The 26,561-nt window shown below is 40.3% G+C and overlaps 1 protein-coding gene across 1 annotated transcript in view; it reads left to right on the top strand.

Annotated features, from left to right (window-relative positions):
• Window positions 1-259: 259 nt before the first annotated feature.
• tinc (transmembrane protein tincar) overlaps window positions 260-26,561 on the top strand; it is a 444,623-nt gene continuing 418,321 nt past the window's right edge. Inside the window, exon 1 of the mRNA XM_083143184.1 lies at window positions 260-532. The gene's annotated coding sequence lies outside the window, so the exon portion shown is untranslated. The remainder of the gene's footprint in view (window positions 533-26,561) is intronic.

Raw genomic sequence — 26,561 nt, 5'->3', positions numbered from 1 at the left:
GAGTAGCTAAAGTTGCCAGAATAGCGACGAAACGAAAAAGGTAGCGTCAATACGAAGTTCTGAAATCTGTGATCCCACTGGAATCGAACCCGAGACCCAGTGATTACAAGGCGATATAACCGGCGGCTGTTTCTCTGGCGCACCCCTTCACTTGTACACCTGGAGCTTTTTCTACCCCGCTGGCAACCCTGCGCGACGCCAGCGCCTCGCGTCGTCGTCGTTCGTAGGAAGCGGTTCACATGCCAAACGTCGGGTCTGTAGCAAACGTGCGGTGTGTTGATAAGAGGGGTGAGGCACGGTGTCATTGTATTAATTTGACTGTTCTGTGAAGCAGGTAATACAGTCGAATCGGTGCTTGCAGTGCTTCGAAAAATAGTGGATATGGTGCAGTGCGGGTGTAGTACGTGGGTGTCACATATGTAAGTACACAACATTTTGCGTCGCGTATTTCGCCGCATGGATTCGTTGTAGCGTGTTCGTGGTACTCGTTCATCCTACAGGTTTAAACCAGAAGCGCTGACCTACAACAGTGGTAAGTAATCCATCCTTCATTACTGACACAGCATCTCACAATATTGAACACCAAAAAAAGTGTTAGATATGCAAATGTATATTTAGTTATTTTTTTAATCAACATATGGAACTATTCGAATTAACCCGTAACTTGACACATATACAGTAACTGACAATGTTGTTCGTACAGATGAAGTGCGAGAAGTAAGCGAAAGCAAACATTAGAATAAGTCTTAGTTCATTGGGTATTCTCCCTACATGTAATTATAACACGTATGGTGTTATTTTAGCTCAAACATGCTATTTTGATGTCACATTTCTGTTCGTACAGTTGCGATGAAAACCGAAAAACAAAGAAAAATGTTACAAAATGAGACAGTTTAATAGCCAGACGCTTGAGCTGGTTCACTCACACTCTAAAGCGACGGCCCTCCTCAGATCTTCTTTTGACTTGCACTCATGTTTATGGACACGTTTCTTCAAAAATGTCCATAAATGCTCAATCGGATTCCGATCTGAACTTTGAGCTAGTGTCTTCAACTGCTTTGGTCCATTCAAAATCAACCAATCCCTGTTGACTTGAGCAGTATGTTTGCTGCCGTTATCCTGCTGGAACGTGAACACACGTGGCAACCCCATTTGCTGGGCACTTAGTTTAATTTTATTCTGGATCTTATTACAGATATATTTGTCGATGATTCCACCAATAACTTGCATTTTCCCAACTCCTGTAGTCGACATACAGACCCAGATCATAATGGATCCTCCACCAAGTTTGGTACTACTTTACTATAGGTCTGACACCTATAAATCATTTATTTCGCACTTTTTTTACATTGCTAACGTACTATTCTGCATTGCGGAACATTTCTTAAGATGAAATAATGAATTTCTAACGAAAATAATGTATATTTCGATTCTGTAACGCACATTATGGCGATAGCGTACTGGTTCATCGCGCATTGTGCGAGTGTTTTGTCGATTTATGCAGTGTTGCAACATTGTTCACCGGAAAATACCTACTTTCGTGCAAAAACCATTGACGTTAGCCCCACAAACCATTTTCCGTAAGGTTAGGCAAGCATAGTTAAAAAAAAAAAATTGAAAATACTCGACACGGCGAGTTTGAAACACTGACTACGGGGTTACGTCATCTAACACACGGAACATTGTGCTCTCGTGCAGAAAGCAAATGGCGGCAGCAGAAACAGCGTGTTGGACAGAGATTTTCGCAGAAAACAACATGCATTCTCATTAAAAAGGATCAAAACTACATTCACGAACTTCCACAACGCTACAGAAAATGATTAGCGTAAGTACTTTCTCCTGTAAAAAGTAAGAAATCCGTCACCCCTATATGAAAGTGTTACCCCAAGCTTTACCATAGGCGTTGTATTGGCAACATTGTCCTGCGTATTTCCCTTCCTCCACACTCTGGTCACACCAGCTGGTCCGTGCAAGTTTATTTTGGTTTAATCGGACAAGATCACGTTGTCCCAAAACTGCTGATGCTTATGTAAATGCTCTTTTGGAAATCCGACTATATCGATATGTTTGCCCTGTACGAACAATATTGTGAGTAACTGTATTTCTTGTCACGCTACCTTGCATGTGGGATATTTTTCTACCCCGTTATAAAAACCATACGCTATTTTCAAGTCTATGTGGATGTTATATAAGGATAAGATTTTCCATCCTTAAGTACAATATTATAAGATGGCTTTAACGATTTTATTAACTGTTTGAAATCAAATTAATTTTGTAAGCACGTGTGTTAATATTTCATCATTAAAAGTAGAAAAATAATTATTTTTGTGAATCAAAATCTTGACTGCCAACAAATTTGTACTTTAGGCAACTGAACTCAGTTATACACTGTTAATAAACGCAAAATAGAAACTCATAAGATAATAATGAAAAAGAAGGAAACCTCATAAAATTGGAAGGTAAACAATGTATATCTACTGACATAAAGACAAACCAAATTTTTAGAACGGAACGACTTAAGATGACCCGACCCCTCTCCGATTTTCTTCATATTTGGCATACTCACTAATTGAGTCCTCCTAATCACGAATCTAAAGTTAAAATTTGCCGGTCACGTCTAGAAATTGCAAAATAAGCGAAAATAAGGCGTTAGTTTTTGGAATGGAAACCGTCGATTTTCGAGAATTTTTTTGTTTCACAAGGAAATATACCTGATACTACCACAGCACGAAAATTTTAGCTATGTTTGCCTAACCTAACCACACGTCAATGGTTCGTGGGGCTAGCGTCAATGGTTCGCAATTATTTTGCAATTTCTAGACTTTTCCGACAACGTAACTTCAGATTCGTCATTAGCAGGCCTCAATAACAAGTATGCCAAATATGAAGAAAATCGGAGAGGGGTACGGTTATCTTCAGTCATACCCTACTGTTATTTGAAAATATTGACTTTCTCAATGTTTCGGAGGGGCTGAAGCACCATCAACCCCCTCTGCGTACACCAGTGCGTGTACTTGTGCTCTTACTACCACGTGTCGTGTTCTTGCAACGTGGAATCAATACCTATTTAAATGTGTTACGGAGTTAGTATCACTTGTGGGGGCGTTTTATGAACGTGCGTGATCGATTTTCCACCAGTTATCGTCGTGCAATACATTACAGCACGTGAGTTGCTCTTCAAGGTTAGCTGTTGTCGCACATTTTGCACCTGTCGCGGTTGCTTAGCTCCGTGAATGTTCAGACAAAAGAACAACTGTTGGTAAATAAGCATACGAAACTTGTGGATGGAAGGAACTAGATAGCAGGAAAAATTGAGCAAATATCGAAGAACTGAGTTGGCTACACTAACAAGGGAGGTTATCTAAGTGTCCCCCTCCGATTTCCATGAAACTTGTTAGGTGTATAGAGGGGTCCTATGCCCCCTGTTTCTTCTTATTCCATATTTACGTAGTTTCGGGGTCAGATCCCCACTTCAATTTCTCCTCATCTTGACATTTGAGCGGAGGCAGGTTGCCCCCTAAAACAGTTTTTTTTAGATGAAGCACAAAAACACGTACTTCTTCCTTTGGGCCCTTCATTACACATGCAAAATTTCATGGAAATCGGAGTGGGACACAGGGGTCAGATCCCCGCGTCAATTTGTCTTCATCTTGACATTTGAGGGGGGTTGCCCCCTAAAACAGTTTTTTAGCCGAAACAAAAAACAGTATTTCTTCCTTTGGGCCCCTCTATACACCTGCAAAGTTTCATGGAAATCGGAGGGGGACACTTAGATAACCTCCCTTGTAAGTTGTGTAATTAGGCCTTATAGCCCTAGTGTTATTTTTATGCATTATGAAATCAAACTTATGGACAAAGTTTAAATGCAAAACCATGAAATGGGATATATCACGTGATGTGTGAATGGTGATGCATGAGATTTAACTATGGCAGTCCACGCCATTCCACCCCCTCTCCCGTCTTTCCTGTTGTGAGGGGCCTATGTGACAGTCTGTGCATCAGCATACGTGAGAATCCATTCATCACGTACAGTCAACGGCAAATATAATGGTAAGCAAATTGTCCACCGCTATTTTCATTCCTTTTTTATTCTACATCCTGTGTTGTTTTAAGGAATGAAACTATGTTGGTTCGAAGCAGGCATTGTTCTCTGCTTATTGACGTCATTATTTCAATTCATTGCCATCACATTGTGTAATTCAGACAGAATTAAAATGGTGGTGGGCAATTCGCCTACTGTTTCTTTCGCCGTTGGGTGTACACCCTGCCTTGGGAAGGGTGTCCATTAGTGGTGGGGTCACAAGCAGACGACGAGCTGCAACTGAGTCTTCACAGCGAGAAAACGTGTTTTCTTCCTATCCAATTCCATGCTATTTTCCTTCGGAAGGAGTATCTTTAATTATTGTGACAGCAGTTATCAAACAAAATTATGGTGCGTATTGTACATCAATGTAAAGATGAGATTTCGGAGAATACGACTATATATCACACATACCTTACAGAGGATAAGGTAAAGAATAACAGGAGAAAGAAAATCATGCATTTCCAAAGCAATTCCACTTCCGAGCACAGCCGAAGCCGACCGAAGCTCCACCGATCTCAAGTCGGCCACGCTGCCGCTATGGATGATGGGAAACCAGCAGCCTCAGGCGATTGAACCGACGGCGCCCATTGGCTAAGATTTCTTTTGGAGCATTCGCTTTTCTCGATTTCCTACTCCATGTATTCTTTACATTCCCATCTGTAAGGTATATGTTATATATACAGACTTATTCTCCGAAATCTCATCTTTACATTGATGTACGATGTACATCACAATTATGCTTCGTAACTGCTGTCACAATAATTAAAGCTACCCCTTCCGAAGGAAAATAGCATTGAATTGGATAGGAAGAAAACACGTTCTCTCGTTGTGAAGACTCAGTCCCAGCGCGTAGTCTGCTGTGACGTCACACTATTGGACTCCATCTGTCAAGCAAGGCCGAGCATAACGGTAGAGAGAGCGAGTGGGAGGACCCAAGCAGTGGGCGCTGGTGCAAACTGCTGGTACCTGCAGCCACGTTTCCCCTCCATACACTCACTTCCTTGGTCAGAGACTTGTTTTCGTTCTCTTGCCCCAGAGATTGCCTGGATAGAGTGTAGGATAGAAGGAAAAGAATAATGAAAATGGTCATGGACAATTTATCTAGTAATGTTTGTGCTTCGCACTGTACGATGGTACCTTGTGTATGCATCAAGTTTCATATGCATTACCCAACTCCTCTCAGAGTGGAGTCAGGAATTAAGATATTCATAAGCAGGGAACGAAATATGGAGTTACATATGGACTTAGAAATGTCAAAAATACCATTTTAATATTATAAGACACGACACTAGCTACATAAAATAGAGTACGCTTACATTGATATTATTTGTAAAACAACCACAAAATGTGTTTTAATTTTCTGTTTTCAAAACAATGAATAGCAACATATTGTTGTAAGTGTTCGAACGTGGATTTCCTTCTGTTGTCTCTTAAGATGGATTTGTATTGACTAAAACTGAATTCAATATCGTAAGACGTAATGGGAGTGTATTTCAAATTTGTCAGTTATTCGCAAGAAATACACCCAACTCTTTGGGTCACACGGGGAACATGTAGTTATTGCGCGAATATAGAGTATATGTTGAGAAATGTTCTGAAATATGGAAATAATATGCAGAAATAACTAAATATGTAAAATATGGGCCAAAACGTAATACGTATATGTAAAAATATCCTTTTGTTTACCAAGCCCATTTTGCCAGGTAAGCTCCTTGCTACCGGGCCAATTTTAAGCAAAATGCAGAGTTTCATTTAGATGACTGTAGATCGGAGGCTAATTGCCCTAGACAGACGAATGATATATCGTTATACGCGGAATGAACCATACATTCGGACTACATACAATTTATGTACATTGAGTGTATATATGGATGCGGGGGAGGGGAGGAACCGGAAAATATCAAAATATCAGAAAAAATGCCCCTCCGCCCCTGGACAACAAAGTACAGGACATTGTCAAAACACACATGGAAATGATCGCTGGTATGTCTGGAACAAGATAATAATTGCACTATTATGATATGAACAATACAACACGACTTGTATCCCAAAAAGGATATGTCTGTACGCCACTCAGCCATTCAGCAAAATCCGCAGTTACCTTGAAGCGACTGTAGGTCCGAAGCTAATTGCCCTAGACGGACGAGTCAAGTACCGTTATACGCGGAATAAACCATAAAATCGGACTATATAAAATTTATGCATATTGAGTGTATATATGGATGCGGGGGGAGGGGAGGAACCGGAAAATTCCAAAATTTCTGAAGAAAAATGCTCCTTATCCCCTCCGCCCCTAACCAACAAAGTACAGGACATGCGAGTAATAGAACACAACTTGTACCCCCCAAAAGACATGTCTATGCGCCACTGACTCAGTTTCAAAGGAAGCCGCCATTTCCCCGGCATTCCCCCCTTTTTATGGGGGAAAGAGTCTTTACGGTGCAGTATATGTGTTAACAATAATATAAAAGAAGAAAAGCGCAATTCCAGCCAAAAATAGCGACATTATGACGTAAACACTACGACCTTGTCGAGTTTGATTGATTGATTTGTTGTTTTAAGTCCACTTTATGCACAGTAAGGCTAATCGGGACTGGACCTACAGTTTAAAGTGGGATCCGAACCACTATGTGCCTCCACCGGGAATCGAACCCGGGAGCCCTTGATTACAAGGCGGCGACGCTACCACTGCGCCATCGGGGAAGCCCTCGACCTTGTCGAGGTATCTATAGATAGATAGCTGGTAAACAAAAGGATATGGAAAATAAAAACTGAATTTTTCGAGTTTACATGACATGATGTGCAAAGATAATACAAAATATAACTGATTTCAGCTTCGTACATAAATATGTATTTACATATAAATCTGTTCCCTGCTATAAATATTAAATTCGTGGCATTGCACCCACCTGGTAAGCTTCTTTTGGGAGGAAATGTCAACAATTTACAGGTCAGCGTTCACCAAGTCTGCGCATGCTCAGAGTACACTTTGCTCGTCCAATGGCCTCTTTTATTTCTTCTATTCCAAATTAGCACGCCGAGTAAGTACAGCAGCCGCCCTCCTTGCCGTTCCAATTTTAGCAGCGCGCGTGTGGCTGAGCGAAAATAGAGCAGCGCTGTTTAGCTTCATTCACACCTGGTAAAGAGTTGAGTGACAGGGTGGCATGTAACAAACGACCCTTGTAATCCTTCTCTTCGTTTTCGTTCGAACCTAGCCTGGGGAAAGGGGAAAACCGGGAGAGCAGTGTCAGTCCTGTGAAGAGTGTGTTGGGCTTCCAGTTTTAATTAGTTCGTGTTTCTTTTTAGGAATATAGATGGAGCTAGTGAAGGTTGATGCTCTCGGCGGCTGATTAATTAAAACCGTTCAAACTTTCTTTCGGTTGAAACTGGCTTAATATTACAACATTTCGGATTACTCAATTCTCTTGTAAAGATTCTACAAATAAGAGAATCAGCATAGAGACTTCTCTCACTCAATGCCTCCATGGCATAGGTGTTCTTTGTAAGTGTTGTTTTATCAATTTCATCATATTATTAATCATTACTCAAAGAACATCTCAACCCTGCAGTAAATCTAATCGGTACAGAAGCCATCAGGCGCCACATTCACCGCACCCCACGGCCAGAGTGAAATTAACATAAAGAAATGAAGAAGATAAAATCCTCGAGCGACAGTTGCAGAGGAAAACAAGTTAGATCACAAAAACATCATAGAAACTGTGGAAAACGTGAAATAGAAGTCAAGGAAACGGCACTTCAAACATAAATTGTCAAGAAACTTCAGCGTCAGCAATCATTCCCATCCTCTCAATTAGCCAAAAGTGGCAGAAAAGCGAAGTAAAATTAATCAATTCAATCACCCGGTGGAAGCACATAGCGATTAGCCTTTCTGTGCATAAAGTGGACTGAAAACAATAAATAAATCAATAAATCCTCACGCTCAACGGTTTCTTCCGCGCATGCGCACTAGTACACTAGTGGTGTGAGACAACTTGATACATAGACTCAATATGTATCTTTGACATTAAGCATTATGGCACAAGAGAAATATCGTATTTGCCGGCGTATAAGATGCACTCCTTCTTTTGTACACATTTTTGCGGAAAAAGCTTTATCACTATATTATAATTAATTTACAGTATTTCAAATATAAAGTAATATGTAACTATATTTTTTTAAAAAATAACTTATCTAATCTAACTAGGAAATAATACATTTTAATCTTCTCCGCCACACACCGCAAGGAAATTGTTTAACTTAGAACAGAGAAAATTTACAGAAATGGAGGTAATCAAGAACTGACTATCGGCATATAAGACACTGTTTTTCAGACAAATTTTTAAAGGTAAAAAGTGCATCTTATACGCCGGCAAATACGGCAATTGATTGATTGGTTTGTGTTTAAAAATGAGAAAAATATCGATTTGAAGGATGTTTTGAGCTGTTCAAAATTGAAATTTCAAATTTGGAACAATGCGTCCATTCGTTCGCGAGGTATGTGTAATTGAAAATGACCTGTTTTTGAAAAAAGAAAATAACTTTTTGAACAACCCTCGTAAATACGTAATAATTACTTTACAGCAAAATTATTTCACAGGCGTCAGTTTTGGAGTATCATCGAAGTCGGTGACTATGAGGGCAAACACAGTCCTGCCTGATTTGGTGCTGCATGAGCGATGTGTACTTTTAAATATCTTCCTTGAATCAGTTTGTGATAAACCAGGAAGAAACATGGGCAAGTTGCACGCACAGGGGTGTCAAGTTTCTCTTCCCCTCTCGCCCTCCCCTCCTCCCTCTGCAAGCAAAGAAGAGAAAGAGATAAGGGAAGAATCTTCTCTTATTCTTACTTCCCTCTTTTCATGCAGTAGCAACGTTCCGTGAAACTAGAAGGTCTGAAGATGAATGGCCCGTTTACACTTCCTTCGCGATAGAACCCCGCGCTGTTGGATCCAGCACACGAGAAGGAATTGAATCAAGGCCCTGGAGAAAAGTCACTGGAATCCAAGAGACTTCCAGGCTGTGTTTGTGCAGCATCTCTGCCTCGTTGCTACAACAATTGAGTCGTTGGAACCAAATATTTACAGGATAAACTATGCAGGATAGACCTGAAAAGTGTTTCAAGGTCAGACCTGCGATTGGCGAGTTGAACTCTGAGCATTACCGAATATAATATAGCGTAAGTCTTAATTGGAACGCCAGTTCGGTATCTTTGACACAGCTCGGGATAAAGCCGAGGACGCTTACCTGGAAATTGGATATCGCGATATATCGTCAAGAAAATATCGCCACAGCCGATACGATATTTTTTCGTATCGTGATATTAGCGATATATCGCTAAATATCGTGACGATATATCGCCGACAGATACATCGCCAACACGATATACAAACCAAAATATCGTGACGATATAATTATCAACGACGCGATATGTATTTCCAAAATATCGCGACGATATATCGTCTGGACGATATATCGCCCAACAGTAGTATCTGTTTTCAAACCCGCAGCACCTGAAAAGCGCGGTTATCAGTTTTGCATGCGGTCTTTGGACATCCATTCATTCATTGCGACGTTATACTCCCAAGTCTCCACATTGTGTATTAAGGCGAGGAGGGACAATTACGCACTAGTTGTGCATTTATTTCAATATCGTCGGATTGGGCACTGCTATTTAAAAAAAAAGGTTTAGTATGCGAGAGAGTATGGATTTCTCTCCATGTTGCAAGTGGAAACTGTTTTTCATTTTGATTATAAAGCTCCACACGATGTTTGAAAAATATGATCAATAAGTATTTACAGAATCCCATGTATTCCTTATGGGAAATCGACTTCAACTTCAAGCTACGGCTAATCAAATGGGAGTTTCGAGTTTTCCTACTACTATGACAAAGTTCAACGTGTCCTTTTCCCATCCATGTACTTTTCTACGTCATTGGATGTTTGATATTCCCGAGAGAACGAATAAAATAATGGTCCCATAAGCCTAATGCATTTCTCGTGCCTCCTACGGCCATCCTGGCAGTGTTTCCAAACCTAATGTGCATAAAAGAGCTACATTTCAGCATTAATAGAGCTAAAGATGACTTTCAAGGAGCTAGATTAACGAAGGCTGTCTAAAGTGCCTCCTAGGGTAATTTTAGGTGTCAGAGGAGTGGGGGCGCTGCTATTACCGTTAGCTCTAAAGTGATGGCAATTTATTCTTAGTTTTCACCGCCTAGATTTGGCGGCATCACCCATCTCAATAATCCAATGATGTTCATATGAAATCGAAAATAAAGGATTCCCGGATAATAATATTGTCATCTTCACCTTAGCCACAGCGCTATATATAAAAATACCTGGGGAGGAAAGAGGGGGGTGGGTGAATATCACGTCACGTGCAAAATGTACACTCATGGCAAAGGTTGGTCTTTATGTGCCGGAGCCAGTGTTGGCATCATAGTGGGGTAGAGGGCGGGTGCCACAGTTCACAGTCAAAGGAGTGCATGAAACAGCGAGATCTGGCTCCAAAGAGCGAAGTTGGCAACAGTGATCGGCAGCTGCCCAAGCGAGAAAGACCTAGGGGAAATTGTCCCTCCTCGCCTTAAGTAGTACAACACAATAACAGAACCTAGCAAAGATAATGCAACCGCAACATCACGATAAGAAATCTCTGAAGAAACTGAATTGGTAAAATCTCATTTTTCACGTGGACTTGATTGATTGATTGGATGTTTTAAGTCTCCTTTATGCACGATAAGGCTAATCGGGACTGGACCTACAGTTTAAAGTGGGATCCGAACCACTATGTGCCTCAATCGAGTATCGAACCAGGGACCCCTAGATTGCAAGGCGACGACGCTACCACTGCGCCATCGAGGAGACCCACGTGGACTTGAGAAGTACTGTCAGTTCGTGGACGGACGCTATTGGTGGGAAAGGTTTGAGGGGAGAATTTACCGGGCTCCACGTGAACTTGACACATGGTTGTCAGAGGGAAACTTATCTTTCGGAATTTTCTTTGAAGTAAAGTGGCGTTCCAATGAGGACTGAAACTATACCGATGATATTCCAATAACCATCAGAGTCCGATTAGCGATTTTCAAGAGTCTAATCTAGATTTCCATAAATGCCTTCTGTTTTCGGAACAGCTGACTATATCTCTAAATGAGATGCTTGTTTTCTTAAGTCCACTTTATGCACAGAAAGGCTAATTGGGACTGGAGTTACAGTTTTAGATGGGATGCAGACCACTTGCCTCTACTGCGTATCGAGCCAGGGGCGAATCAAGATAAAAATTTTACCCAGGTGAGGTGGATTTTTGGTGCGCAACTACTTTCTAACTTGTCACCCCCTAAAAAAACTTTCTACCCTGGTTCGCATACTTTCCAATTTCCTCCAATAAAAACATCACCACCTTATTTATATTTTACGGTATTAATGACGAAAAGTAATAGCCTTATTTTTTTTTAAATACTTTGTGTTAACGTTAAAGTAAACCTTTATTGTAGAAATTATAAACATGTGCTACATGATTTTGCAATGTAATTATTATGAGATGCAACAATAACTTCACTTAATTTCCCTGCATAAATCTGTGTTTTTAAAAATAAATAGCCACGTTTATGTAATCGGAAATAAACTTTTGGCGCTACTCATGGGGGACGCTCTTCTTCGGGCCCCTCACTGGCAGTCGCCAGGCCTTTAAGCTGCCCCTGCCCGAGACCCCTTGATTACAACGTGACTAAGTTTTATCACTACACCATTCCGAAGGCTAATATTGCTAAATGTGTAGCATATACAATAGAATAATGAAATATGGATAATCACAGTTTAAATTCCTTGCTTCAGCATAGCGATCTGCACTTTCTTTGGGAGGGGGTGGGGGAAGTTATGAACATTTCCTGTGAAATATGAATCCATAATAGCGAGCTATCTAGAAAATATCCAAGAATCCGAGAGGAATTTGAATATATGGTCTTATGTGTGTATTAATCTTTATTACATTAAAATTCTTACGTGAAATAGTTACTAAAAGTTTAATTTAATTCTTTATGAAGAATGTAGCCTTACCACTAGCTAAACATTTTTAACCAGTGCAATATTTCGCGTATTCTCAGAATATATAAGTTATATGTTTGTAATATGTAACAATGCAAAGCTGAAAATTGCTTCAACGAATTTAGTGACATCTATACTGTGTACATGAAACAAAAGGCGACTGAACACCTTAAAACATTAATTACAGTAACTATGTAATGGTCCTTACTTTAAAAAAATAGTCATGGCAATTTTTTCCGTAGTTGAATGTAGCAGAAAATAACGCTCTTGTGGAGCTTTCAGGCCTAGGCGACAACCCAGAAGGAAAACAATCTTCAGGATGAAATGCAACTTTACGTGCCAAAGTGACACTGAGATTTTAGACCAGAGCGACAAGCGATACGAACCCCTTCACTCTATGGGCAAGCACTCACCGGAATGAGCGAACAACAGACCGAGGCGACACGATGCACGCCATTGAGAAAACTTTCCAGTCCGAGCGACATGCGAAATTTGAGACTTGTCTTAGCACTTTGTTTCGAAAGGTGGCATTGATTATTCAGGGTCTGTTTCAACGAGACACCTGTCGCTTGTCTTCTGGCGCATGTAGCTTCGGTCTGAAAGCTCCCTCAAAGTGGCACGTGTCGCTTGGTTGTCGTACGGACAGAGACGTATTCTCAGTAGTATGCGTTGTGTCACCTCAGTCTGGTGGTCGCGCACTGGCAATGAATGTTTTTTTTTTCTTTAACAGACTGGTCGTTCGGAACGAACCAATCTACATCTACGCAAGATCGGTTGCATCGCCTTCAGTCCCCGAGCGTGCGGTCGCAGGTATCGTAGCTCAGAGGTAATCCGTCGGCAATGGGTACTTACGTCGGTTTTCACTTCCACGGATTTCGACCCCCCACAGCGATTAAATTTGTCAGATGGAATGTCAGCGGAAAGTGTCAAACGAGTGGGCGGAATGATACATTACTGTAGGCGGATACAAATGTTGTGGTTAGGTTGGGAATCCTTGCTTGCGTGTTGTACACGCTTACTCGACATATACCGCACGTTGATACATTCCTTTGTAGCATAATGAATTGCATATTAACATTGTTTGAATTGAAGTTAAGGAAGGAAGAAATGGGAAGGGAGACCTTAGAACCATAGACGCAGACTTTAGGGGGAGGGGGGCAAGGCACTATATTGTACATTTTAAAAAATCAATCTTGCCCCCCCCTTTTCCTCAATATTTATATGAAGTCTACTTAGAACTAACGTCGTTGGTGAATTTTCTTCAGATTCTAAAAATAGAATCATCTGGACATTGCATTGGGGGCCATTGATTGATTTAGTTTATTTTACTTCGCGTTTTGTGCCTCTTGGCTAATTTGCGAAGATGGGGATGAGTGATGAAATGGATGAATGGACATTCACAAACAACCAAGCCCGAGCGGGATTCGAACCCGGGACACTTGGCGTCGCAGCGCGATGTGCTAACCACTCGGCCACAGGGTCCGGCTGGGGGCCATTGTTAGTTGTCTCTTATCAATACTGTAATGAACGATTTCGCACCGTGACTACGATTACGACACAGAAACAAATGGGTCTCCATACACGAGAAACTATTCGATTCCAATGTCTCTTGTGCAAACGTTCTCTCGTTACTTTGTTGGACATGGGCAGTCAATTGCTGCAACTGACAGCTTGTAAATCGCAGGGGTGTAAAAGAAAACTTACATTTGGGACTGTAAAGCTGTGATCCATGACTTACCACTGATGACGTTGTGTACAATAACAGATACTGCCCAGGCCTTGCATATATGGTGGTGTTGCTCTATGCATAAACTTGCACGAAAGGGATATTGTCTGTCGATCACCTTCCTTCTTGATGCCATCAGCAACGCAACCAGACACAAATGCATCTGTTCGACACCTCTCAAACTTTTCGAGAGAGTTCCTCGCTTTGATACCTGGCCCCGTGTAAAGGGTCGAGTGAGGATCCTTCATTAAATTGGCTTTGACGCGACAGTCCTTTGAGGAACCTGATGGGTAATTCCAGCCTTTGCGTGTGGTTTTCGGAAGAGTAGGTCAAGGACGCGGCTTTGACTGGCGAATAGGAAAGGGCAGGAGATATGCATGGCAGGTGAGGAAGCTCTTTGCCCCACCGTTCCAAAAGTGCGGAGGTGGTGATTGAAACTTTGCGATTTAATTGAGTTGGAAACGTGCGCTTCGATTGCTGGAGAAGGTCCTGTTATTTCGTAATGGGATTTGCGTATTGATTCTATCGGTGCTTCCCAGGCCGGTTTATCTAAAAGAGATGGTATCTCTGACCAGTAGCGACTCGGACCAACAGGAAAGGTAAGTTCAGACAGGGGGATACTGACTCGAACGAGAGGGGATGCTGACTCGAACAAAGAACAACGCTGACAACAAAAAAGTTGGAACTCAAAATAGAAGAAGACAAGATAAGCTACCTAGATATATTGATGAAAAGGAAAAGAGGACAAGAAATTGAAACCGCTTGGCATCAGAAGAAGTGTGCAGCAGGGGTATTCTGCCACAAAAGAAGTGATGTAAGTGAGGTGACAAAAAAAAAATTTATAAAGAATATGGAGGACAGAATCAAGAAAATATGCATGAAACAATGTGAAAAAGAAGGCAAAATAAATAGTCTATGGAAACAGCTGGAAAAGAATGGCTATGAGAAGGAGGATAGACTGGACATTGTAACGATTGAAAAATTTTTGGCAAATCTTTTTAATATTTAATAGCCCTCGTATAAATTCATTTGGAGTTTTAATCTTTTGAATGTACATTTTTATCTTTTATCTTTGTTAACATTGTAACGCAGTTTCGGCCCAACGAGAAAGAACGCAAAGCAAGTAGAAGCTTGCGTTGTTTTTCTTCCTTAACAACAATGAGTTCTTTTCGTTCGGCGCTGCGTGGGTTTGTAAATAAGTTTAGCTTGCATTGTGTTTCTGGATATGTCTTTTGGAAAGGGTAATTGTTAGATGCTAAAAATAACTTTTCAGTTTGTCAAAATCTTTTGTTGAGAAATAGGATTGCGCAATCTCGCAAGTATAAATATCAGCGTTCTCGCTGGCAGATTAATTCAGTATAGCAGTAGATTCCGGAATCGTTAGGTGATTAAATCGCTTGTCGAGGTCCAGGGCTGGGAGAATACAGGCGTTGTGAGGGGAGTGGCTGGTCAGCTCTCCCTTCTACAATGTCCTGCGTTTTCCGTAAGCCACCTTTCTGGATTTGTGCTGGTCAGCATGATCCTTAAAGGGGATTTTGGCAGGCTTGTAAATAATTTGATTTATACATAATTAATCTTAATAATTTAAAATTTTGTTTCATAAATTCTATCGAAGTTGGCACTGGTCAGTGTGACTCCGGTATAAATTCAAGTTATACATCCTTCTCGTCGAGTAATTATTCTTAAATCATTCTGAATTCTCCTGGTCAGGAGGTTCATTTAAATAAATTTGTTTCTTTGATACTTAAATCCGAGAGCATACCTCTGGTCAGAGGATGTCTCTTAAATCTAATAACTTATATAGTTTTACGTCCGTTTCTAAAGTCTGAGTATCCGGAACGTTTAATGGGTTTTCTTATTTTGGTTTTATGTTTTAGATATAATTTTGAAACAGTTATAATAGGTGACCGGTCGAGTAAATGTTTTTATAGAAATTCGTTTTATGTAAAAGTCTATTGTTTTGCTTTTGCAATGTAAGTAGCCAAAGAGGGTAGACAGTGTCCCCTGTTATGTTATGGAATTCCAAGCGAACATTTGTAGTTTGTGGCCGAGAGATGGCTTTGGTAATTGGGTAGAGACAGGCTCCCCTTATCTTTAGTTATGAATGTTATTGGAGGTTGGCCCCGAAGAGGGTAGTATACCTCGAGAGTTCTAAAGAACATAATACTGAAGTGAAAATATGACAGAAGCACGAATAGATATTTACGGATAGATGTTTATGTAATTCTTCTTTTGGTTTTGGTTAATGGAAATTGTCGATCATTACTGTTAATTTGTCACCTGTTTATTGAAACCAAGTTAAGCTGGATTATGGACGATATATATATATATATATATAAGAGGGAGCTCTCTGGATTGTATTTTATGAGAAAGCAAGTTTCAGTCTATGTTTTTCGGAAGTTATTTGAACAGAAATTAAATTTTGGCATTGTAGTTTTCTCTCGATCTGAAGATTGTATACTTTCTTTTATCCTAACGTATATATGGATTAGTAAATAAATTTATAATCGTTATTTGGTATTTCTTTGTAGTAAGTTTGCCTAATAAGTATAAATTAACTGACTTCCTTTTGGTTGGAGAGGTGTCCCGCCGTTACTGGTCAGTGAGGCGGAGGCCTTATCAATCCAAAGGACGCCAGAATTGATTATGCTGATTTCAATCGCGAATCGTATGCGTATCCTCACTGGTCAGTGGGATGCGGGTGCGATTGCGGTGGAGTTCAAGCATGAGAAAGGGCTAATATAATTTGAAGTCTTGGTTATGTAAGTGTAAATTTAACTTTTGATTATATTATTATCTTGAAACAGACCCTTACCCGAACTTTGGGATGCGGGGTCCCATGCCCCGCAGGAACTGAGCGTAGTCGTGGCATTTATATATTTATAACAGAAAGATATTTGGTAGGCAGCGACGCCCGGTCTTTGTCTGTCGAGGGGACCGAGTCGGTGTGTCGTGTGCTAGGCAACGGGGGCAACCGAGCTTAACCTTGCAAGTGGCGCCATAACGTGAGGGCTCGATAGGAAAAGGGAATCTGTATTTGCTTGTATTGAAAAATAGTTGTATATTATTCCATAAAATATTCTTATTGTATATAGAATGCATGCACAAAAGTAAAGTGAAAAGACACTGGATGTAGTGCAGATAAGTGAGAATTGTGTTTGAACTGAGATTGTCTTGGAAAGTGGACTACAATTTGAAGTGACACACTTATTGATACCTGACTGAAAGTGAAGATTCTTGGACTTTGACGAAACCCGAGGAAGAGATTGAAATGGAAATACGAAGTAGTAAAACCAGCAGAGAAAATGGACTCTTCGGAAATTTGTGACTTGGTGAAAGCAGAGGATGAGATAAGTGACACGAAATTTTAGTGCAAATAATTCCATTGTCAAAATGAAAGAAAAGTAGAATGCTGTTGAAGAAGTTTCGTCCAGAGAACACCTCGTCTGGAAACAGTAGACTGAGACAATGGATCGTCAATCAATGAAGACCTCAAACAGGATGAATGTGTCCACGAACATAGTGCAGTGACTTCCGGTGAAGAGTACAGTGAACGAGAAAACAACGACAATGGATCGCCAATCAATGAAGACCTCAAACAGGATGAATGTGTCCACGAACATAGTGCAGTGAGTTCCGGTGAAGAGTACAGTGAACGAGAAAACAGCGACAATGGATCGCCAATCAATGAAGAAGCGGGAGATAATTTGGATGGTTGGAGTTTCTCGTCACGTGAAAGAGAGGATGAGGAAGTGATACAGGTGTACCGCGACCTACTTGAAGATGGAAAAATGTCAGTTGAAAAATTAATGAAAGAACTTGAGTGCCGAGGGATAACAAAGACCACTTGTGCGAACTTTTTTCGGTTAAAAAGAAAAGCCATCGTGGTAAAAAAGGGCATGGCTTTTCTTAAAGTCTGAGGTATTTGTTTGAGTGTAAATATATATATGTATGTAAATTAGTATTGTTATATCGTGTAGATTAGTAAGTAAGTTAAAAGCAATCGTTAGCTAATTGAATTTTCATTTGAGAATTTTTCTCCAAAAGGAAGGAATTTAAATTTTTTTTCTTTTGAGAAAAATTCTCCCAAAAAAAGAAAGGGGCATATTGTAACGATTGAAAAATTTTTGGCAAATCTTTTTAATATTTAATAGCCCTCGTATAAATTCATTTGGAGTTTTAATCTTTTGAATGTACATTTTTATCTTTTATCTTTGTTAACATTGTAACGCAGTTTCGGCCCAACGAGAAAGAACGCAAAGCAAGTAGAAGCTTGCGTTGTTTTTCTTCCTTAACAACAATGAGTTCTTTTCGTTCGGCGCTGCGTGGGTTTGTAAATAAGTTTAGCTTGCATTGTGTTTCTGGATATGTCTTTTGGAAAGGGTAATTGTTAGATGCTAAAAATAACTTTTCAGTTTGTCAAAATCTTTTGTTGAGAAATAGGATTGCGCAATCTCGCAAGTATAAATATCAGCGTTCTCGCTGGCAGATTAATTCAGTATAGCAGTAGATTCCGGAATCGTTAGGTGATTAAATCGCTTGTCGAGGTCCAGGGCTGGGAGAATACAGGCGTTGTGAGGGGAGTGGCTGGTCAGCTCTCCCTTCTACAATGTCCTGCGTTTTCCGTAAGCCACCTTTCTGGATTTGTGCTGGTCAGCATGATCCTTAAAGGGGATTTTGGCAGGCTTGTAAATAATTTGATTTATACATAATTAATCTTAATAATTTAAAATTTTGTTTCATAAATTCTATCGAAGTTGGCACTGGTCAGTGTGACTCCGGTATAAATTCAAGTTATACATCCTTCTCGTCGAGTAATTATTCTTAAATCATTCTGAATTCTCCTGGTCAGGAGGTTCATTTAAATAAATTTGTTTCTTTGATACTTAAATCCGAGAGCATACCTCTGGTCAGAGGATGTCTCTTAAATCTAATAACTTATATAGTTTTACGTCCGTTTCTAAAGTCTGAGTATCCGGAACGTTTAATGGGTTTTCTTATTTTGGTTTTATGTTTTAGATATAATTTTGAAACAGTTATAATAGGTGACCGGTCGAGTAAATGTTTTTATAGAAATTCGTTTTATGTAAAAGTCTATTGTTTTGCTTTTGCAATGTAAGTAGCCAAAGAGGGTAGACAGTGTCCCCTGTTATGTTATGGAATTCCAAGCGAACATTTGTAGTTTGTGGCCGAGAGATGGCTTTGGTAATTGGGTAGAGACAGGCTCCCCTTATCTTTAGTTATGAATGTTATTGGAGGTTGGCCCCGAAGAGGGTAGTATACCTCGAGAGTTCTAAAGAACATAATACTGAAGTGAAAATATGACAGAAGCACGAATAGATATTTACGGATAGATGTTTATGTAATTCTTCTTTTGGTTTTGGTTAATGGAAATTGTCGATCATTACTGTTAATTTGTCACCTGTTTATTGAAACCAAGTTAAGCTGGATTATGGACGATATATATATATATATATAAGAGGGAGCTCTCTGGATTGTATTTTATGAGAAAGCAAGTTTCAGTCTATGTTTTTCGGAAGTTATTTGAACAGAAATTAAATTTTGGCATTGTAGTTTTCTCTCGATCTGAAGATTGTATACTTTCTTTTATCCTAACGTATATATGGATTAGTAAATAAATTTATAATCGTTATTTGGTATTTCTTTGTAGTAAGTTTGCCTAATAAGTATAAATTAACTGACTTCCTTTTGGTTGGAGAGGTGTCCCGCCGTTACTGGTCAGTGAGGCGGAGGCCTTATCAATCCAAAGGACGCCAGAATTGATTATGCTGATTTCAATCGCGAATCGTATGCGTATCCTCACTGGTCAGTGGGATGCGGGTGCGATTGCGGTGGAGTTCAAGCATGAGAAAGGGCTAATATAATTTGAAGTCTTGGTTATGTAAGTGTAAATTTAACTTTTGATTATATTATTATCTTGAAACAGACCCTTACCCGAACTTTGGGATGCGGGGTCCCATGCCCCGCAGGAACTGAGCGTAGTCGTGGCATTTATATATTTATAACAGAAAGATATTTGGTAGGCAGCGACGCCCGGTCTTTGTCTGTCGAGGGGACCGAGTCGGTGTGTCGTGTGCTAGGCAACGGGGGCAACCGAGCTTAACCTTGCAACATAAACAGAAGAATGAAGAGAAGTGGCAGGGGAGAATTGGAAGAGAAAGAAAAAGAGGAAGAGAGAAAAAGAGAGGAGGTTTGGAATTAGGAGTATGTGGAAGACCACAGAAAAGATATGCAAAGTGCTTAGAAAAGCGGGAATTAAAACTTACAGGAAGGGAGGGAGAAGCATCTTAAGAAAAGCGAAGAATGCTAACAAGTAAAAGGAAAACAGGGAAGTGGAAGGGATTATCTACGAAGTGAAATGTAAAGAATGCCAGAGTGTGTACATAGGAGAAACGAAAAAGAGACTGAAAGACAGGTTGAAACAGCGTAGGGATGATCTACGACTTCAGAGAGAGAGAAATGCAATATTTAAGCACACGAGAGAAACAGGACATGACATAGAGTGGGATGAGACTAAGCAGATAGGAAGGGAGAAGAGAATGCTAATGAGAAAATGGAAAGAGCCCAAAGAAATAGAGAAGAAAGGTGAATAAGACACAATGAACTGGAATGGGGGACTGATGATAAACAAAGAATGGAAGAAGGTGTTAGAAAGAGTGGAAAGGACAAGAGAGAAAAAGGAGAGAAGAAGGAAGAAGAATGAAGGATGTTCCAGAACAACTTTCTAATAGTCTGGAGGGGAGTAATGTTTGTGTATATATATCGTCCTGTTTTGTACCTTGTTACATTTGTACTTGGTGCAGAGTCTGAAGAAGACCTTGCTAGAAGATTGATACGTTACGTTTAGTTCATGTTTTATAATAAAATAAATTTCTGCCTTGGTCAGCATATTAAGTTTTTCATATCATGGAAGCAAGGCTTAATGGTGTTATAACAAAAAAGTGCCTTCCGATGCCGTAGTGGTAATGTCGCCATCAATAACTGGTTGAGGCACATAGCTTGTCGGATCCCACTTTAAACTTTACATCCAATTTCGATTAACCTATCTGTGAAAAAATAGGGTTTCTAAATCGGACCTAAGGGGGGACCTTTCCTGAAACACCCAAATGTTCTCTGACGTTTTGACTCGCAGTCAGTGGAGCTTGTGCTGTGTTTGGTCCATGTATGTTTGTTATTGTCCCTTCATCAATTGCATCTTATTACAATTGATTTTCATATTCGCGATTAGCCAAAAGTGGCAGAAAAGCGACAATCACAACCTAATTGGGCATATGTGGACTTAAAGCAAAAACTCAAAGAACCAAACTAAAGCCTGACTCCAACCAAGCGGGGAGCCTGGCTGACTCCATCCAAAGTGGAGGCTGGCCCCAGCCGAGTAGGACGTTAACTCGAACCTAAGAAAACGCCAGTTTCAACTAACAGTAACATTATTTCAGGGATGGGAAAACTGGTCTGACCCAAGAGGCAGAAACTTCAACTAAAGGCTAGAGGTAACCCTCCACTGCATAGGTACTTCATCCAACCACAGCTAGAGAGTAGTAGATCCAACCAGAACCAGGAGCGTATATTCTAGGCTAGCTAGGCTATCTGCGAAGCCTGAAGTCTAGAGAATAAAATACAGGAGAAACATCGATCAGAAATTGTAAATGATATTATTCATATCAGTGAGATGGTGCTGATTCTGGAGTTGGCAACCTGAATTCCTACGAGTTGGCAACCTGAATTCCTACGAGTTGGCAACCTGAATTCCTACGAGTTGGCAACCTGAATTCCTACGAGTTGGCAACCTGAATTCCTACGAGTTGGCAACCTGATTTCCTACGAGTTGGCAGCCTGATTTCATATGAGTTGGCAGCCTGATTTCCTATGAGTTGGCAGCCTGATTTCCTATGAGTTGGCAGCCTGATTTCCTATGAGTTGGCAGCCTGATTTCCTATGAGTTGGCAGCCTGATTTCCTATGGGTTGGCAACCTGATTTCCTATGGGTTGGCAGCCTGATTTCCTATGGGTTGGCAACCTGATTTACTATGGGTTGGCACCTGATTTACTATGGGTTGGCACCTGATTTCCTATGGGTTGGCACCTGATTTCCTATGGGTTGGCACCTGATTTCCTATGGGTTGGCACCTGATTTCCTATGGGTTGGCAACCTGATTTCCTATGGGTTGGCAGCCTGATTTTCTATGGGTTGGCAGCCTGATTTTCTATGGGTTGGCAGCCTGATTTCCTATGGGTTGGCAACCTGATTTCCTATGGGTTGGCAACACGATTTCCTATGGGTTGGCAGCCTGATTTCATATGAGTTGGCAGCCTGATTTCCTATGAGTTGGCAGCCTGATTTCCTATGAGTTGGCAGCCTGATTTCCTATGAGTTGGCAGCCTGATTTCCTATGAGTTGGCAGCCTGATTTCCTATGGGTTGGCAGCCTGATTTCCTATGGGTTGGCAACCTGATTTACTATGGGTTGGCAACCTGATTTACTATGGGTTGGCACCTGATTTCCTATGGGTTGGCACCTGATTTCCTATGGGTTGGCAACCTGATTTCCTATGGGTTGGCAGCCTGATTTCCTATGGGTTGGCAGCCTGATTTCCTATGGGCTGGCAACACGATTTCCTATGAGTTGGCAACCTGATTTCTTAGTAGTTGGTAAATTTATTTATATTCATAGCCTAGCACTACGTGACATATTGAGATAGCCCAGATCTTGGACTCGGTATACGCCACTGGCCAGAACCGACCAGTAAGTTCAACAAACCTGAACAGTAAGTGGAATCAAGAATGATAAACACAACCAAAGAGAACTTGAGGAAGTATATCTCAAAACGAAAAGGCGGTAACATCAGAAAAAAGGCCGCAGAATTGCGAAAAGTTCGTTGCCGAAATAACCGAGTTTTGATGATACGGCCAATATTAGTTTCGAAACGTGCTTTTAATCAATATTAGTGGCTTTTATGCCGTTGGTGCATGCGAGAGCCCCTATACCATACAGAGAGGAAGAAAGGAGGGTTGGGATCAGAAGAACTGATTACGACATCTTTATGCTTTCCTAGCTCTGGAATTTCCATTGATCTCCCTTCCAATTTTGGAAAAAAAGAAAGGGAACTATTTCTCTTTCTCCCCCTCCCCCAAAAGCGCCTCCAACGGAAGGAAACTCAATCCTTTTGAAGCGAAATTCCACCCCGTTTGAATTTGCAAGCCCGACTCCTTCCCTTTGAAGTTCCTCGCAGTTCTCTGTTAAATGACATTTGCATCCTTTTTTTTCACTACTTTTTTCCACCCTCGTTTTCCTCCCGTGTATGAGGAAAAGTGGGAAAGGATTTGTAACGTACATACTTATAAGTGCAAGGGAAACAAAAGAGCATCTCTTGTCTCTGGAACTTTTAATATCTCTAAAACATGCAGCTTCTTCGTCAGTTAATAAAGTTATGACGCGAGTCTTGTTGATTCGAGAAACCCGGAAAAACTCCAGGAATCTAAGAAGGCAAACGGAGAGTCTGAGTCCAGATAGAAGGTTACTTGAACTCTTACGTAACTGTAAGGTGACCAGATTTTTACAACAAAACAGGACATTTTTCATATTTTTCTGAACGAAAAATTGGACCGCAAAATGTATATGCATTTTAACATATAAGATGGTTTGTGATAAATACTTACGTTCCAAAACTGATTGGGGGTAAAGGGGTTGACCTTTCCACGTAGTACATACAATTGTCAACCTCATTTCCTCCTTAACCGGACAACCAGTGTCCAGGGGCGCCGACTTGTCAAAATTATTGGGGGGGGCTTCTGATCACTGAAATAAATTAATGAATGACTCACTCCCTCCATTTTTAAAGTTTTGGCCTCAGTGTTCGGAATCTCGTAAATGCCCATGAATTCCTCAAAAATATTAAAATTTTCATTTACAGTTCAAATGCAAAATGTCAATTGTTCACGGATGGATATGTCACAAGTTTCGTCAACCATAATAGCAAAATATTCCCGACTTTTAATATCTGCTACCATGGAGCGCAAAACAGATCTCCCTAATGTATCAATGATCTCGTTCTGAATGTCATGTGAGAGCCATTTGTAGTCCGAACGTCCCATCCACTCTCCTAGTTCATGTACATCTTATTTTGAAACTCTTTTTAGTAAAAATGTTAACAATACTCATAATTATATACTTAGTATATAGTAATAAGTCATGCGTTTTGCTGTCTCTGGTCATAGCCCCCCAAAGTTGATGGTCTAGAACATTTCAAATGTGCATTTAAAATATTCATGTGGCACAATTCACTGTAAACTTTACAAGAGAAACAAAATAATACATTAGATTCTCTTAAGCAAAATTATTTGGGGGGCTCTGTCCCCACATCGATAGCATTGGGGGGGGGGGGGGCTCGAGCCCCCCAAGCTCCATGGAGTCGGCGCCAATGTCTATCAGACACTGTTGCTTATATTTTCTGTCACCTACTCCAAACGATACTTTCTGCGAACATGATATTTTCTTACTTTGTTTGTCTCTCTTTTTTTCTCATTTCACAATATTTGAATTTGTTTGATAAAGAAGTTGGCAACCTGATTTCTTATGAGTTGGCAACCTGATTTCCTATGAGTTGGCAACCTGATTTCCTATGAGTTGGCAACCTGATTTCTTATGAGTTGGCAACCTGATTTCTTATGAGTTGGCAACCTGATTTCTTACTGGCCGTGCGGTCTAAGGCACCTTGCTTTGGACGTCGGCTGCGGGACGGCATGGGTTCAGTCTCCGGGAATTTTCGGCCTTTGTATAGGGAAGGTGGCAACCCACCATCGTGAGGAAATGGGGAGCTCCGAGTGAGTGAGCGTAATCCGACATACTACAACGGCTGAGGATAACCTCACCCCGACTATTCCAATACTGGTTGAAGATCTCCACGCTTAGAGGTGACGAAGGAAAGCGTGGGACGGAGACCGGCAGTCGGTAGGTAACCCAAGGCCCTTCATAGGCTGTTACGCACAGGATTTTTTGATAAAGAAAGTCAGCCGTAAAAAAATATTTTCCATTTCACATTCGTAGACGGGCAAGCAGTGTCTTTACAATTGATATGTAAAGAAGTCTACTTGAATATGTATTAATAAAAAATAAAGTATTTAATAAAGACAACACGTAAAAATATTATTAACGCTAAAATAGAAAAATGAAAAATGTATGAGCAAACAAAACAATGTCCTCACACTACCTTCCGGCCTACCATGTTTCATATACTATGTTGCAAAAATTACAACAACATGCAATTACGGTGATGATGAATACAAGAATTATGGACATAACAATGATGATTAGGTTAAATATCATGTTACTCTGTTGTTTCCACAGCGATGAAACATAAAAATCTCGCATTAGAAGGGCAAGATCCATTTAAAACAATGCAGTGTCCGATAGACACTGCTTGCCCGGACACGTTTTAAAAATAGCTTGCCCGGATAGGGTCAAAAAGAGGGATTATATTAAGTTAAATTATAATTAGAAACAGTCTCACGAATATTTCCCATCTCACTCTGGATTGAATTTTGCAGACTAACGAGACTCTGGCGTCTAGACCTATGGCCAGTATAATCTTCGTAGGACTGTGTGTGTGTGTGTTGTCCTTGTTTGTGCTGAGTGCCCCTTTACAGCCTCAGCTTTTAACCCAGGTAAGAATATTTTAATCTCAGACAGTACAGTTATGTTATATTAGTAATATTTTAGTTATGGTAAAGTGCTGGACCCCGTATCATGTGACGGTTGCATAATAGCCTAAGTGGTGACGCACCTAAAATTATTTTATATTCAGTCAATCAATCGAAAACTGATTAAGTAAATAAATAAATGCTGTGTAAATAATTTACATAATATGGCGATGCACTCCAATCAAACAGTTCTTTAGAATTAAAGTCCTTTATTGATATTTTGCTGATATTTCTTGAGTATATCCTTTTCAAATAACATTCTGTATAAGTTTACACACGTGTGGTTCAAGTTCAACTTATTAATGAACATAGCTTTCAAAGTTTGTGGTGGAAAAGCGTTCTTGTCACTTGTCCACAAACCATTCATGTACGACAAACACTTGTTCAGTGGGAGCATTAGTTCAGGTAAAAAGACAAGACACTTCCACAAACCATTCATGTACGACAAACACTTGTTCAGTGGGAGCATTAGTTCAGGTAAAAAGACAAGACACTTCCACAAACCATTCATGTACGAAAAACACTTGTTCAGTGGGAGCATTAGTTCAGGTAGAAAGACAAGACACTTCCACAAACCATTCATGTACGAAAAACACTTGTTCAGTGGGAGCATTAGTTCAGGTAAAAAGACAAGACACTTCCACAAACCATTCATGTACGAAAAACACTTGTTCAGTGGGAGCATTAGTTCAGGTAAAAAGACAAGACACTTCCACAAACCATTCATGTACGACAAACACTTGTTCAGTGGGAGCATTAGTTCAGGTAAAAAGACAAGACACTTCCACAAACCATTCATGTACGACAAACACTTGTTCAGTGGGAGCATTAGTTCAGGTAAAAAGACAAGACACTTCCACAAACCATTCATGTACGAAAAACACTTATTCAGTGGGAGCATTAGTTCCAGGTAAGAAGACTTCAATAGTTTAAGAGAATTTGAATGTGGCACATTGTTGACACTAGATGGTGTTATATTCAGCTTCCGTTCTT

The sequence above is a fragment of the Lepisma saccharinum genome, chromosome 21 (genome assembly GCF_977018435.1).
Source record: "Lepisma saccharinum chromosome 21, izLepSacc3.1, whole genome shotgun sequence".
Lineage (NCBI taxonomy): Eukaryota > Metazoa > Arthropoda > Insecta > Zygentoma > Lepismatidae > Lepisma > Lepisma saccharinum.
Note: the sequence above shows the minus strand (reverse complement) of the source record. Positions and strands in the feature narration are given on the sequence as shown.